Genomic DNA, 15,944 nt, shown 5'->3' with positions numbered 1-15,944 from the left:
GGAGAAAAGGGAACCCTCATGCACTGTTGGTGGGAATGCCAAACGGAGCAACCACTCTGGAAAACAGTAAGGAGGTTCCTCAAGAAATTACAAATAGAACTACTATACAATGCAGCAATTTCATTTTGAGGTATTTATTCAAAGAAAATTAAAACACTAATTCAAAAATATGTTTACAGTCTTATGTTCATTGTAGTGCTATTTATAACAGCCAAGATATGGAAGCAATCTGTCCGTCAATAGATGAATGACTAAAAATGATGTGGTATACATACACAAAAAAGAAAGGAATCTTGCCATTTGTGACAACATGGATGGTCCCAGAGGAAAGTAAGTGAAATAAGTCAAATGGGGAAATGTAAATACTGTGTGATTTCACTTATACGTAGAATCTAGAACACAAAACATACAAACAGACTCATAGAACAATCTGGTGGTTGCAATAGGGGGATGGGGACATAGAGGAGGGGATTAAAAGGTACAAACTTTCAGTTACTTAAAAAAATATATCCAAAATTATTTAGACATTAGCTACTTCACCACCAATAGCTAGTACATGTTATCATGTAGGGTAACCATATTTGGAGGATTCTCAATTTTGAAATTAATATCTGTGTTATGTAGCATCTGACATGGTTTCAACAGTTTCTGTTTCCCGGTATTTATCTACTTGCATAATGTCTTCCCCTTCAGTGTGGACTGGCCCTAGTAAATTCCTGCTAATGAACAGAATTTAGCAAAAGTTATGAGATGTCACTTTCATGATTAGGTTGCCAAAACTGTGACTTCCATTCTAGCATATTCTCTCTTGCTGGCCGCCTCTCTTGCTTATTCTGATGAAACAAGCCACCATGCTATAGATGTTCTATGGAGAAGCCACATATAAGTAAACCAAAAAGGCTTCTGATGAACTGATGCTTCAATCCAATTATCTTCAAGAAATTTAAGGAGCTAGGAACCAGATCCATTAGTCAAGCCTTTAAAGTAGCTGTAGCCTGTGAGAAATTCAAAGCCAAAGCACCCAGCTAAGCCAAGTTAGATTCCTAACCGAAAGAAATGTTCAGATAATAAATGTTTTAAGCCAGTAAACTCAGGGATAATTGTTATGCAGCTGAGATAACTAATGCAGCTTTTTATCTGTTTTCAAATAATTCCTCAACCAGGAAATAAGCTAGAGAATCTAAAAAATACAAAATATATATATATTTCCCACTCCATCCATGCCATTTCTATTTCATAGAATTTTGTTCTCAATTTCAAAATATCATGACTTTTTACTAGTATTAGTCTTCTCTGTAATCCAGTGAGAGATGACCAGCTCCTTAGCTCCTTATGCCACATACTGGCCATGTGATTACCTTCTAAATGAAGCACATACTGACTGAGCTATTCAAGCAATTTAATCTCTCAAAAAATCATTATCATCTTCCATAAAATGGAGACAGTAACTTGCCCTTCTTGCCACATAAAGTGGTGTGGACCAAGAAGTACAGAAATAGTGGGACAAAAATATAGATGACATGGTAGAAACTAAGTAGAAAGTAAGAGTTGTTTTCCGATATTTATTCCCTTACCCCCATTTCTTCTATAGTAAACAAATTATTAACTAGGTAGGTGGCTACCAAACGTAAACATTTTAAGGCCTGTAACTTAAATTCTGGCAAATGGGATACAGGCATAAGTGCCAAGTGACAGTTTCCAGAACTATCCATAAGAGATAGCACATAAGTGCCTTTTGCTCTCGTGCTCATTCCTTCCCCAATCTTGCTGCCTAGTACACATACGCCGCCACTTAGATCAGGAATTTGAAGGCCATAACAACAACAACAACAACAACAACAACAAAAAACCACAAAAAGACAAAATACAAAACAAAACAAGAGCATGACAGAAAGAGCCAGAATGCCTTACACATTTTGGTAGCACCACATGGAACCCTGGACTTCCTACTTAACACTTCTCCACAAGACGGAAATAATTTCTGCCTTCTCTAAGCCACTGTTATTTGAGGTTTCTGTTATTTATAACTGAAACTGATCTTAACTGCTAGAGAAAAGCACTTGGTGAAGTGCATGATGCTAAGCAAGTTTAAGTCCTGCCTTATAGGACCATCAGAACATGGGCAAATCATAATATCCTTGTTGTGTTTGGTCAAGTCTGAAGAAAACGATTAGGTAATAAAACTGAATAGATATTATACCTAGTCAGTGTTTAGAAAAATAAAACATATGCACAAACTAGCACGACTGAAAATAAATAAACTCAGAAGTTATTTTATGAGTTGCAACAGCGGTCAGTGACAATCGAGAACCTAAAATACACATCTGGACAGTTCTCGTTTTCTCCTTGTCTCTTCTTTCTCATCAATTTCTATGTTACATTTTTGTATTACTTAGGGTACAGTCTAGGATCTTTCAAAAAGATCAAATATACAGGAGCTTAAATAAGGTAACAGTTTATCTCTTTCTCATATTAGAGGCTAGAAGAAAGCAGGACAGTGGAGGCTACCCTGTTCCCTAAGGTTATTCGAAGATCCAGATTTGTTCTGTGTATTATTCTCCATTGTTATCCTCACCTGTTGGAGTCGGGTCAGTGCTACATCCCCACTTTAACCCCAGTAGAGGGGAAGGGAGACAAATTATTGGACAAATGACTTTGTTTTCAAGCTCAGAAGCTGCGTGCATCAGTTTTACTCACACTTAGTCACATGGTAATCATTTAGCTGCACAGGGAAACTGGGAAATGTCATCTCTACCCAAGTATCCATGTGCCTGGATAAAACCACCAGGGTCTGGGGGTAATGAGGGCAAGAGAGTAAGAATCTGATACCAAAAGGAAGAAGAAAGTCAGTATCAGGCATCACTTAGAACTAACATGACACTTCTATAATTTCAAGGTAAACCACTTTCTCCTTCTTGGAAAAGGGTAAGATAAATGCTACTTCTCAACTAAAAGTATTAAAAGAGGGCATTTAAAATACTAATTTTAAAACTGAGCAACATGCAACCAATTACAAATATACATACTTTAGTTCCTGTAAGTCCACTTCTAGTAATTTGTTCTACCAATTTGGTTTTCATGTGAAAATGGCACATATACAAGATCATTAATTGCAGTGTTGTGTATAAAAGAAAAAGACTAAAAGAACCTAAATGTCCATTAATAGATCGATTAAATTATGTGACATTCGTCAGAGGAATGCTTTAAAATATCAAAAGAAAGAAATTAGAAAGCTGATTAGATGCTAATATGGAATAATCTCAAATCTCAAAAGCACATTAAATGAAAAAGGCAATACACAGAGCAGTGTGTTTATGTTTAGTACACTACCTATTACCAATTATATAACAAAAAGGAAAGGAAAGCAAGGCATTTCTCAAGATGGGGACATTTCACTGGAGCCCTGAATGACGAAGAGAGTCAGCCACACACAAGAACTTTGGGGAAAAAAAAGAAATGCCAAGGCAAGGACCCTAATTTTGGAATAAATTTGGCAAATTCAAGGTACACAGGGATGCCCTGATAATATAGGTAATACAGGTAAGGCATGTGAAATAGAAACAGTTTCAGTAGGAATTTAAAAGCAGGGAAGTAATTCACTGTGAGGACTAGTTTTAAGTATCACTTGGCTAACTGTGGAAAACACTATGGATGTTCCTCAAAAAATTAAAAATAGAATTAACATAGGATCCAGTAATTCCATTACTGGGTATTTATCCAAATAATATGGAAACAACAATTCAAAAAGATAGGTGCACCCCTATGTTTACTGCATTATTTACAAGAGCAAAACTATGGAAGCAACCCAAGTACCCATTGATAAATGAATGGAAAAGAAGATGTGGTATAAACACAAAATGGAATGCTACTCAGCCATAAAAAGGAATGAAATCTTCTCAATTGCAACAACATGGATGGAACTAGAGAGTATAATGCTAAGCGAAATAAGTCAGAGAAACACAAATATCATATGCTTTCACTCATACGTGCAATTAAATGTCAAGACATCCAAACGAAGGAAAAAAAGACATACCAAAAAATAGACTCTTAGCTACAGAAATAAACTATGTTGATCAGAGGGGAGGTGGCTGGGGAATGGGTGAAACAGGTGAAGGGGATTAAGGGTACATGTATCATGATGAGCACCAACAATGTGCAAATCTGCTGAATCACCATATTGTACACCTAAAATATAACACTGTTTACTAAAATTTTAAAACGAATGAATGAATATCACTTGAGGAGCATAGAGAGGGGCAAGTGCAAAATGAAAGAGAACAAGTTCAATGCAGGCCACCACAGTGAATGACAGATGAAGACAGTAAATGTCAGCTGCTTGGACGGATGTATTAGACAGAAGTAGACAGAATTGAGGACTTTAGATAAAAAGAACTAGATTTTATAATGGATGGGGAGTGTGGTATGAAGAAAAAGATCTAGAGTCAGTACTGGATGTTGTCCGGATGGCTGTGATGCCATTTCCTGAGACGGGAAGACCAGAGCAGGAGCAAATTAAAACAGTTCTAAATAGAAGGGCATGGACTCTCCACCTCCTGACACAGCAGACATATGCTAATAACTTCTGAGTAAGATAATTCCCAGTAACAAGTAAAGACTACAATTATTATTGTCTCCTCACTTTTGTTTCCCATTTCTGAGACCTAGGGAAAAATTAACAATGCTACTTAATATTAAACATTTCATTTTTAGGGCTCCTCAGTGGTTCAGTCGGGTAAGTGTCCAACTTTGTCTCAGGTCATGATCTCACGGTTCCCAAGTTCAAGCCCTGCATCAGGCTCTGTGATGACAGCTCAGAGCCTGGAGCCTCTTTCAGATTCTGTGTATCTGTCTCTGTTTCTGCCCTGTCCCTGCTCATGCTCAGTTTCTTTCTCTCTCAAAAATAAGTAAACACTAAAAATTTTTTAAATTTCTTTTTAAAAAAACTTTTTTTTATGTTCTTTATTTATTTTTGAGAGACAGAGAGAGACAGTGGGAATAGGGGAGGGTCAGAGAGAGAGGGAGACACAGAATCCGAAGCAGGCTCCAGGCTGAGCTAGCTGTCAGCACAGAGCCCGATGCGGGGCATGAACCCACGAACCGTGAGATCATGACCTGAGCTGAAGCCGGACGCTTAACCGACTGAGCCACCGAGGCGCCCGAAAATTTTTTAAATTTCATTTTTATCAGACTAATATGAATCAATTAAATTGATTACTAAGATATAAAAAAGCCCTATATCTCTGTTGTTATAAAAACAGCAAATAACAAAATACAAATTAGAATGTCTTTTAATGTTAACATTTAATGAAAGAAAGTGAAATAAGAGCAAAAGCATTCTGTTTATGGGATTGTATTCTGGCTTTTCAGTGTGTTGATTCCTCATATGCTGAACAACACCTGCTGGTTTAAAATCCATTTCAGTAAATATTTGTTCCATATCCTGCCGCTGTAATCTATGCAATAACCATATATCCCAAATGCAGTGCTGACAGAGTTCTCAAAGTTCAATTAATGACCAACCCTTCCAGAAACAGCTGGATCCATGTATACATTTTTAATTTCAACAGTGACTGCCCTACAGAAAACTAAAATAAAATAGACTTTTACTCCATGGAAAATCAAACGTAGTAAGTACGCATATCACACTCAAATGGGTAGAATCAAGACAACTAAGGAGCTGAAATTTCTGCTGTGGTATGAGGCCCATGCAATACTGATTGTTTATTACCAAATTTAAGTTTCAACAGAAAATATTTTTCATAATATCACATTATAAATAATAACTATTCCCTTCCAATGGGAAGTATGAAAGAAAGAAACTAAACCAACAAAATTCTGTGAGTCACAAAGGATTAACTAATCAGATTTTGGCATGTGTGATAGGAACCAATACTTTCTGCTTCTCAGAGAAAATTGTGTCCTGTAAACTTTCAAGATATATTTTAGTTACTAAGAAAATGCATGATAAACAACTGCAGCCTCAGAATAATGCACAATAAATGTGATTAACAGTGGTTACCAACGGAAAATGAAATTGGTGGGACGTAGGGACAGGCATTCATTTTTCTTTCTATATTTGTACAATATTTTAAAGTTTTCCACAGTGAACATGCCTCACTTTGGTAATTTTATTTTGAACTTAAATCTGGATGGGGAAACAGCTGCAGACGTTGAGAAGTTTAACATTCAAATAATAAAACTGCATGTTCTCTGACAGCATGCTATCATGAACTCACAAATACAACACAAGATGTCAACAGTTATAAAATGTAAATGTTGACTTCAATTGGAATAAGTGAGTCACAGAAATCTATATTAAGCCTTGTGCAAATCAGAAGCAAACATCATGTGGCCTTCAGAAGACCTTCTAAAATTCAACATTATTGTTAAGTTCTGCATTAGAAGATTGTTTCTTAATCAAGACAACATACACCCACATGAGGTATGAGATAGCCTCACTTAGGAGACATCCTTACTTTGAAAGGAAATTACAGAAAACATAAAACAAGCTGTAGCAACACAACTTGATGGGAGGAACTGGCAGATGAACATTTCAACCAAGTGCACAATAAAGTGTATATAACTTTCTAGGTTTAGACAATATAACAGGATATGTCCTGATGAGCTGGCACACTGGACAGCTGCGTAAACTGGTGAATTATATACACCAATTACACCAGTGAGCCGAGCACCAGTGAAGTATGACACCCAGTTGTGCAATCATAGTTCTGATATGCAGTAACTCTTGATACATGGTAATAATGGTACGAAAGAAGTTGGACTCTCTTTGAATTGAACTGTTAACTTTTAGCTCAGTACTTACACCTCAGACTCCCATGAATGCCCTTGACTATGTAGAAAATACCTACTAGTTCTAATTGCTATATGAAAGAAATAGAAATAAAATGATAACTCTTCATTATGGGTTCTTTGTAAGTAGTGAAAGGTGAACCATTACCAAATGTAACGTGCATCATGCAAATCAGTACTTTCAAACTCCAAACCCAAACTATTCCAATTAACAGTGTCCACAGCTTACTCAGAACTACAAAAATCTCAGCAGAACACTGAGGTAATTTGAGTTTGGAGCAAAGCCTTTGTTCTAAGCAGGCATCTTATACCTTATCTTATAAGTTGTGCATCTATGTACCAAGTAAAAGGAACCCCATATAACTGCTGCAAATCCCAACGTCCTGTCAGAAATAACATTAGAAATATCAAGTATAGCAATAGAATCTGATATATATGAAAACATTCAGGGTGTTTCATTTCCAAAAATGACAGATTAGGTAATTCAGACCAAACCTTCCTCTAAGAGTAACTGAAAAAGCTAGAAATAATATTTTAAACAAAAATCAGTGTTAAGGCACTAGAAAGCTAAAAAAGAAGACATATGAGACCAACATGAAAGAGAAGAAAGAAACTCAGAGAAGTTAGTCCATCTTTTCCCCCTGAAATATTAGCCCACTTCAGAAAAAGCAGCTGTGATACCGAGAAGCTAAATAGAGATTTTAACCAATGCGTAGGGTTACAGGGGAAAAACTGGAGTTGTGTACTTTTCTCGGGAAGGGCATTCCTGGTTAAACTCCCCCCACCGCAACCCCAGCCTTCAGGCTAGAAACCTGAAGAGCTATCCACTAGAAGTAAGGTGAACCAGAAATAGCTGAAACCCAGCACTGAAGTTTCACACTGAAATAGCTCAGCAAAAATAATGCAATCCAGGATTGCTATAGCTCTTAATCTATAACAAAAAGTAATTATATCCTCTCATATGCAATAATTATCAAGTTATCATTCTTTTTTTAAAAATTTTTTTAATGTTTTCTTTATTTTTGATACAGAGAGAGACAGAGCATGAGAGGGGGAGGGGCAGAGAGAGAGGGAGACACAGAACTGGAAGCAGGCTCCAGGCTCTGAGCTGGCTGTCAGCACAGAGCCCGACGCGGAGCTCGAACCCACGAACGTGAGATCTGACCTGAGCCAAAGTCGGAAGCTTAACCGACTGAGCCACCCAGGCGCCCCTCAAGTTATCATTCTTAACAAAGAAGAATAAAATATATTTTCTGTCAAACAAAAATAACTGATCAAAAATAAACAGTACGCAAAAACAATGTGATCGAAATCCAAGAAAGATAAGAGAAAAAAACAGAACTTTAGAAGATCTAGACAATGGATGGGCATCTGGGTGGCTTAGTCGGTTTAGCATCTGACTTCAGCTCAGGTCATCCTGTCACAGCTCATGAGTTTGAGCCTCACCTTGGGCTCTGTGCTGATAGCTTGGAGCCTTGAACCTGGTTCAGACTCTGTGTCTCCCTCTTTCTGCCCTTCCCTGCTTGTGCTCTGTCTCTGCCTCTCTCTCTGTCTCTCTCTCAAAAATAAATAAACATTAAGAAACTTAAAAAAAGAAAAAGGAAGATGATGATCTAGGCAATGGAGTTATGAGACACAGATACACAGATTGAGGATTTTGAAGCTGAGAGAAAGAGAGATAAAATACTAGACCACAGGGGGGAGAATTAGAGAATTAAGTGATTCAGTGAAACATAATAATATCCATATCATAAGAATTCCAGAAGAAGAAGAAAGAAATAAAGAAGCAGGTTTACTTGAACAAATTACAGCTAAGAACTTCCCTAATCTGGGGAAGGAAGCAGACATCCAAATCCAAGAGGCACAGAAAACTGCCTTCAGAGTCAACAAGAACAGGTCTTCACCGTGGCATATCACAGGGAAACTGGCAAAATACAAACATAAAGAGAGAATTTGGGGGTTCCTAAATGGCTCAGTCAGATAAGCATCCAAGTTTGGCTCGGGTCAGGATCTCCAGGTTCGTGAGTTTGAGCTCCACATCAGGCTCTGTGCTGACAGCTCAAAGCCTGGATCCTGCTACAGATTCTGTGTCTCCCTCTCTCTCTGCCAGTCACCCCTTCTCTCTTTCTCTCTCTCTCTCTCAAAAATAAACAAGTATTAAAAATTTTTTAAACAAATGATAAAGAAAATTCTGAAAGCACCTAGGGACAAATGGGCCTTAAGCTAAAAGAACAGACACATAAGGGTAGTAGCAGACCTGTTCACTGAAACTTCGGCAGGCCAGAGGGGAGTGGCAGGAAATAGTCAATGTGCTGAACAGGAAAAACATACAGCTAAGAATCCTTTATCCAGCAAGACTGTCATTCAGAATAGAGGGAGAGATAAAAGCTTTCCCAGACAAACAAAAACTGAAAAAGGTCATGACCACTAATCCAGCCCTGCAAGATATCCTAAGGGGGACTCTGTGAGTGGAATGCTACAAAGACTACAAAAGACCAGAAACATCACAAGCATGAAACCTACAGATAACACAATGACACTAAATCCATATCTTTCAACAATCACTCTGATTGTAAATGGACTAAATGCCCCAATCAGGAGACACAGGGTATCAGAATGGATTAAAAACCAACAAACAAAAAAAACACAGGAAAAAAACAAGATCCATCTATATGTTTATAAGAAACTCATTTTAGACCTGAGGACACCTTCAGATTGAAAATGAGGGGATGGAGAACCATCTATCATGCTGCTGGAAGTCAAAAGAAAGCTGGAGTAGTCATACTTCTATCAGACAAGCTAGATTTTAAACTAAAGCCTGTAACAAGAGATGAAGAAGGACATTATATCATAATTACAGAGTCTATCCATAAAGAAGAACCAACAATTGTTAAAGTGTATGCTCCCAACATGAGAACACCCAAATATATAAATCAATTAATGACAAATATAAGCAATCTTATTGATAAGAATATGGTAACTGTAGATGACTTTAATACTCCATTTACAGCAATGAAGGATATGGTAATTGTAGGTGACTTTAAAATTCCATTTACATCAATGGATGTAACAGATCATCTAGGAAGAACATCAATAAAGAAACAATGTATTTTAATGATACACTGGACCAGATGAATTGGACAGATATACTCAGAAAATTTCATCCAAAAGCAGAATACACATTCTTCTCCAGTGCACATGGAATATTCTCCAAAATAGATCAGACACTGGATCACAAAACAGCCCTCAACAAATATAAATGAACTGAGATCATACCATGCATATTCACAGATCACAACATTATGAAACTTAAAATCAACCACAAGAAAAAAACTTAGAAAGCCTCCAAATGCATGTAGGTTAAAGAACATCCTGCTAAATAATGAATGAGTGAACCAGGCAATTAAAGAAAAAGTTCAAAAACGTATGGAAGCAAATAAAAATGAAAACAGAACAGTCCAAACCCTCTGGGATGCAGCAAAGGCAGTCCTAAAAGAAAAATACATTGCAATCCAGGCCTATCTCAAGAAACAAGAAAAATCCCAAATACAAAACCTAATCACACACCTAAAGGAACTAGAAGCCAACATCACAAAAAACTCCAAACCCAGGAGAAGAAGTAAAAAAGATTTGACTAGAAATAAACAATATAGAATCCAAAAACACAGTAGAGTAGATCAATGAATCTAAGAGCTGGTTTTTTGAAAGAATCAAAAATTGATAAACCTCTAGCTAGATTTCTTAAAAAGAAAAGAGAAACAACCCAAAGAGATAAAATCAAAAATAAAAGAGGAGAGATCAAAACCACTACCACAGAAATACAATTATTAGAGAATACTATGAAAAAATATATGCCAACAAACTGGACAACCTAGATGAAGCAGACAAATTTCTAGACACCCACACACTACCAAAAAAAAAAAAGCCACCATTACCTTCATTCCCAAACTGGACAGATATCCCACTAACAAGGAGAATTATAGGCCAATATCCCTGATGAACATGGAGGCAAAAATTCTCAATAAGACAGTAGCAAATTGAATTCAACAGTATGTTTAAAGAATTATTCACCATGGTCAATTGGGATTCATTCCTGAGCTGCAGGGCTGGTTCAACATTGGCAAATCAATGTGATAAGTCACATTAATAGAAGAACCAAATGATCCTGTCAATAGATGCAGAAAAAGCTTTTGACAAAAGACAGTCCTTTCTTAATAAAAACTCAGGAAACTTGGGATAGAAGGAACATACCTTAACATAATAAAAGCTACATATGAAAAGCCAACAGCTAATATCATCCTCAATGGGGAAAAACTGAACTTTCCCTGAGAAGAGAAACATGACCAGGATGTCCACTCTCACCACTGTTTCACAGTGTTGCAAGTCTTAGCCTCAGCAATCAGACAGCAAAATGAAATAAAAGGCATCAAAATTGGCAAAGAAGTCATCAAACTTTCACTCTTCACTGAGGACATTATATTCTACACGGAAACCCTGAAAGATTCCATCAAAAAGCTGACAGAACTGATTGGCGAATTCAGCAAAGCTGCAGGATACAAAATCAATGTACAGAAATCAGTTGCCATTTCTACAGAGCGATAATGAAGCAACAGAAAGAGGTTATCAGGGAATCAATCCCATCTACAATTGCATCAAAAACCATAAAATATCTAGGAATAAATCTAACCAAAGATGTAAGAGATCCGTATGCCGAAAACTATAGAAAACTTATAAAGGAAATTGAAGAAGACACAAAGAAATGGAAACACATTCCATGCTCATGGATTGGAAGAACAAATATTGTTAAAATGTCATCACTACCCAAAGCAATCTACGCATTCAATGCAATCCCCATCAAAATTGCACCAGCATTCTTCTCAAAGCTAGAACAAAGAATCCTAAAATTTGTATGGAACCACAAAAGACCCCTAATAGCCAAAGTAATATTGAAGAAGAAAACCAAAGCAGGAGGCATCACAATCCTGGACTTCAGCCTCTACTACAAAGTTATAATCATCAAGACAGTACGGTATTGGCATAAAAACAGACACACAGACCAATGGAATAGAACAGCAAACCCAGAATTGGACCCATAAATGTGTGGCTAACTAATCTTCAACAAATCAGGAAAGACTATCCAATGGAAAAAAGACAGTTTGTTTAGCAAATGGTAGAGAACTGGACAGCAACATGCAGAAGAATGAAACTGGACCACTTTCTGACACCATACACTAAAATAAACTCAAAATGGATGAAAGACCTAAATATGAGACAGGAAACCATCAAAATCCTAGAGAAGAAAACACACAACAACCTCTTAGGCCTTAGCCACAGCAACTTCTTATACGACACATCTCTGAAGGCAAGGGAATTAAAAGCAAAAATGAACTACTGGAACCTCATCAAGATAAGAAGTTTCGGCAAACAAAGGAAACAAGAGACAAAACTAAAAGGCAGCCAACAGAATGGGAGAAGATATTTACAAATGACATATCAGATAAAGGGTTAGTATCCAAAATCTATAAGAACTTAACAAACGCTACACCTGAAAAACAATACAGTGAAGAAATGGGCAGAAGACATGAACAGACACTTTTCCAAAGAAGACATCCAAATGGCTAAGACACATGAAAAGATGCTCAACATTGCCCATGATCATGGAAATAAAAATCAAAACTACATTAAGATACCACATCATACCGGTCAGAGTGGCTAAAATTAACAACTCAGGAAACAACAGATGTTGGCAAAGATGTGGAAAAACAGAAACCCAATTGCACTTTTGGTGGGAATGCAAACTGGTGCGGCCACCCTGGAAAACAATGTAGAGGTTCCTCAATTAAAAACAGAATTACCCTACGACCCAGCAATACCACTACTAAGAATTTATCCAAGGGATGCAGGAGTGCTGATTTACAGGGTACATGTACCCCTATGTTTATAGCAACACTTTCAACAATAGCCAAATTATGGAAAGAGCCCAAACGTCCATCAACTGATGAATGGAGAAGATGTGGTTTATATAGACAATGAAATATTATCTGACAGTGGGAAAGAATGAAATCTTGCCATTTGCAACATGGATAGAACTGTGTTATATGTGATGCTAAGTAAAATAAGTCAGAGAAGGACAGATACCATGTTTTCACTCACATATGGAACTTGAGAAAGTTAGAAGACCATTGGGGAAGGGAAAAAAATAGTTTCCAACAGAGAGGGAGGCAAAACCATAAGAGACACTTAAATAACGAGAACAGAGTTGTTGAGATGGGCACTGGGTGTTGTATGTAAACGATGAATCATGGGAACCTACTCCCAAAGCCAAGAGCACGCTATATACGCTGTGTGTTAGCAAACTTGACAGTAAAAAAAAAAAAAAAAGACTAACTCTACTATAACACAACTGACTATAAAGCAACAGTAATCGAGACCACTGATATGGGCACTAGAACAGACAAATGAACCAGAGGATCAAATAAAGTCCAGATATAGATGGCTGCATATATGAACATCTGATTTACAATCAAGACCAGACTGTTAAGTAGTAACAAAAAGCTGATTGTTTTAATAAATGAAACTGCATCAAGAGATATTCATATAAAATGTATGATTCCTACTTCACACCTTAAACAATAAGCTTCTAGAATATTACATAAGAAAGTATTTTCATGTACTGAAGATAAGGAACAACTTCTTAAACAGGTTAAAAAAAAAACACCACTAATCACAAAAGATAGAAAACTGAACTAGAGTAAATTTAAACAGAAGACCCCATGAAAGGATATTTAAGAACGAGAAAAAAACAGCTGAAGACTATTGGAGACAACACAGCAATACATATAACTTTGTGCTTATACACAAAATATATAAAGACCTCCCACAAATCAGTAACAAAAATATAAGCAAGCCAATAAAAAAAGGGGGACAAAAGAAATGAACTAATATTTCAAAAGAGAAATTGCCAAAAGTCACAAGAATGCAATAGATTCTTGGGACGCCTGGGTAGCTCAGTCGGTTAAGCATCCGGCTTCAGCTCCGGTCATGATCTCACGGTTTGTGGGTTCAAGCCCCACATCAGGCTCTGTGCTGACAGCTAGCTCAGAGCCTGCAGCCTGCTTCATATTCTGTGTCTCCCTCTCCCACTGACCCTCCCCTGCTAGCACTGTCTCTCTCTCTGTCTCTCAAAAATAAATAAAAAACATAAAATGAATATATATATTTGAAGAATACAGTAGATTCTTACTAGACAATTCAGTAAATTAGAAACTCCAGAAAAAAACAAAATGTGTTCATCATCTAGTAATCATAAAAATGCAAATTAAAACCATGATGAGACACTATACACACCTATGATAATGGCTATTATTTAAAGACTAATAATACCAGGTATTGGAAAGGATAAAAAGCAACAAGAATTCCCCTTACATTGCTAGTGGAAGTGTAAATTAGTGCAACCACTTTGGAAACCTGTTTATCAGTATCTACTAAATCTGAAGGCACCTAACAATTGTACTCCATATTACATACTAACAGAACTGCATGTACATGTGCACTAAAATAATAAATAAGATTACTCATGGCAGCCTTTTTTGTAATAGTCCAAAATTTGAATTCAAATATCCATCATAAAATGTTAAATTGCAGTAAATCCATACAATGAAATGTCAAAGAGCAATAAAAATGAACTGCAGGTATATGATACAACACCCAGAAATATCATAACCTTAACGATCAGCAAAAACAGACACACACACACACAAAAATGCCCTGTATAATTCCATTTATATAAAATATTTAAAACAGGCAAAATTAACAGAGGTCACAAGAGTGGTCATCTTTGAAAAAGAAGGAGAAATTAGTGATTGGGATGGGGAATGAGGAGCCTTCTCGCACACTGGCAATGTTCTATTTCTAGATCTGGGTGGTGGTTACAATGGGCCTGTTCACCTTATAATAAATTATTGAGCGTTACAATAATATGTGAACTTTTCTGTAAGTAAATTATACCTCCAAATTTAGAAAATTTAAAAAAAAAAGATGACCTTTCAACAGGTTCCACTGTCAGGTGACAGGTCCCACTTTAGAATATACGAGAAGAGCCAAAAGATCATTTATTAAGTTACCGATGATCTTGGAGCTCCGTTCTTAAAAGTGTGCATTCCACTCCTGTTTATACAGTGCAAATCAGACAATGGCATAGATTTCTTGCTGCGTAAACCGCTGCAATTAACTAAGAAAAGCACCCAAAAAAGGAAAAGGTAAAAAAAGGAGTATTCCATGTCCTGATCACACATCAGATGCCATATCATCATGCACTAACTGGGAAGATTCTGTCTGTTTCAACAGACAGATACACGTCAATATCTTCACCTCTCTGGGGTGCTTCGCAAAAAAATCAGCACCAAGGGCACAAGAAGAATGTGCTTTTTATGTGGCCAGATGTTTATTCAAATTTTTGAAATGGGTAAATCTCACTGCACAAAGAGTAACTAAGTTGATCTCTTTGAAAATAGAGTATATCGATCTCTTAGCATATGCAGCCAATAAATGCAAATTCTAAAATAAACTCAAGATATCTGTGTAAGGGTCTATAAACAGAATAAGTGCAGAAAGATATCTGCTAATATACTTTTAGTTTCAATAAAACATGTTAAGGATAAAAATTCTACCGCCACTCCAGGTCTTGAAAAAGCAAAAGGTACTACAGGAAATGAATAAATACATATTGCTCCTTCAGTTGATAAGTTTCCAAGTTTAGTGACAATTTTTATTGATTTAGTTTCTCCTAAAACAAACAACTGATGATGCAAAGAAACAAACTATATGCACTTCATTTTTCACTTCAATTCCACCAGTAACAGTCGTTCCATTAAAAGAAAACCCCTGAAAACGGACTCTCAGCAATCTGAATTTTAGAAAATAAAACTTGAGAAGGAGGGGTCTTCGCAGCAACTGTGATCACACACCTACATGACATGAAAATACTTAATGAGGAGTGCTAGAGTGCCTATCAAAAAATTCCTATCACTAAAACATCGTTAAGAAAAGCCATGGCATCACTGGGTCAATGAAATTTAAAGCATCTTTTGAATATTCTTAAGGAAATTCTAAAAACTAGACAAATAATAATTTGA

At 36.6% G+C, this 15,944-nt stretch overlaps 1 protein-coding gene across 9 annotated transcripts in view; it reads right to left on the bottom strand.

Annotated features, from left to right (window-relative positions):
* The window catches only part of CEP128 (centrosomal protein 128), a 369,193-nt gene that overhangs the window by 316,008 nt on the left and 37,241 nt on the right, over positions 1 to 15,944 (bottom strand). The window lies entirely within an intron of this gene.

This window comes from Suricata suricatta, chromosome 9, assembly GCF_006229205.1.
Source record: "Suricata suricatta isolate VVHF042 chromosome 9, meerkat_22Aug2017_6uvM2_HiC, whole genome shotgun sequence".
Lineage (NCBI taxonomy): Eukaryota > Metazoa > Chordata > Mammalia > Carnivora > Herpestidae > Suricata > Suricata suricatta.
Note: the sequence above shows the minus strand (reverse complement) of the source record. Positions and strands in the feature narration are given on the sequence as shown.